Source organism: Macaca thibetana, chromosome X (genome assembly GCF_024542745.1).
Source record: "Macaca thibetana thibetana isolate TM-01 chromosome X, ASM2454274v1, whole genome shotgun sequence".
In the NCBI taxonomy this organism is placed as follows: domain Eukaryota; kingdom Metazoa; phylum Chordata; class Mammalia; order Primates; family Cercopithecidae; genus Macaca; species Macaca thibetana.
Window position 1 is genome coordinate 93,670,699 of NC_065598.1, and position 1,741 is coordinate 93,672,439.

The window sequence follows — 1,741 nt, forward strand, 5'->3', positions numbered from 1 at the left end:
TGAATGCCTTTGTAAGCCTTAGTTAAAGCAGGATGCTGAAAAATATCCATCAAATTTGGCGTGGGTGAGAAAAAAGCAGAAGATAGGGAAATAATAATAGTTTAGGAAGATTCTACATTCAGATTGCTTCACATGTTTTGTTTTTCAGTTTATTTTACGGAAAATTGCAAACATATCTAAAATTAGAAAGTTTACTATAATTAACATGATATACTCATCACCCAGCTTCAACAATTATCTTTACATGTCCAATCTTGTTTTATCTATACCTCATCCACTCTCCTGCCTAATCATTTTAAAGCAACTCTCAGCTATCATATCACTTCCTCTTGTAGATCTTTTAGAGTTCTCATTCCACTTTAAAGGAACCTAAATGGGAAAATATTATAGATGTGGCTTGTATAATAGCAAGATACCTCAAAACTCCAAATGTCAACCCATACCTAAGGAAGAGGCCAGTGAGTAGGAAAAAATCATGGAAAAATGATCTTCCATGACATATCTGTATTGAACCCTAGAAGGGAGGAGCTATCCATTAATCAACCTGCTTTTCAAAAAGTATTTGTTAAAATATTTAAAATGTATGACATATTTTAGTGATTATTTACTTCAGTTGCTTTATTTGGCTAAACAGTGAACTGTTGTACTGAGTCCTACTTACTGGTTATGAAGTTTCTAGCATAAAACTAGATGATAACGATAAAGATGTAACGTAGCTGACAAGCTGAGGATGATTTGCCTGTCATGGTTAAGATAAACCAATAACTGGGAAATGGCATATTTTCAAAGCTTATTTCATTTGAAATAAAAAGAAATTATGGCTTTAAGTTTTGTTTCTTTTCTTTTTTTTTTCTTTTTCTTTTTTTTTTTTTTTTGAGACAGAGTTTAGCTCTTGTTGCCTAGGCTGGAGGGCAATGGAGCAATCTCAGCTCACTGCAACCTCCGCCTCCCAGATTCAAGCGATTCTCCTGCCTCAGCCTCCCAAGTAGCTGGGATTACGGTCATGCGCCACCACACCCGGCTAATTTTGTATTTTTAATAGAGACGGGATTCTCCATGTTGGTTAGTCTGGTCTCGAACTCCCGACCTCAGGTGATCCGCCCCCCTCAGCCTCCCAAAATGCTGGGATTACAGGCGTGAACCACTGCGCCTGGCCTAAGATTTGTTACTTTTGAGAAATCATGGCTTTGACAGTAGCAAAGTTATCACATTAATTCAGTTCTGTGTCCAAATTCAACTCCTTCTTTTAGCATAACCACTCCAGTTCACAATGGTGGCATACTTTAATGACTCTGTGCCCCACATCTCAACCCCCAGACATATCTGACTGGACTAGGGATACTGAGGTCAGTCAATTGCTCTTCCTCAAGAATTCAAAGTAAGATACATAAATCTAGTTAGAAAATGGGAGGGTGATTGACCTGAATGGTTGCTTCAGCCAACTTAGACCATATGAAAGCAGAGGAGGTGAGTTAAGATGAAGAGAGAGGACACAGAGACAGAGAAGCAGATGGGAAAGGCTTTTTGGCTTTTTTTCTTTTTTTGAGACGAAGTCTAGCACTGTTGCCCAGACTGGAGTGTAGTGGCACAATCTTGGCTCACTGCAACCTCGGTCTCCCAGGTCCAAATGATTCTCCTGTCTCAGCCTCCTGAGTAGCTGGGATTACAGGCACCCACCACCACACCTGGCTAATATTTGTATTCTTAGTAGAGATAGGGTTTCATCATGTTGGCCAGGCTG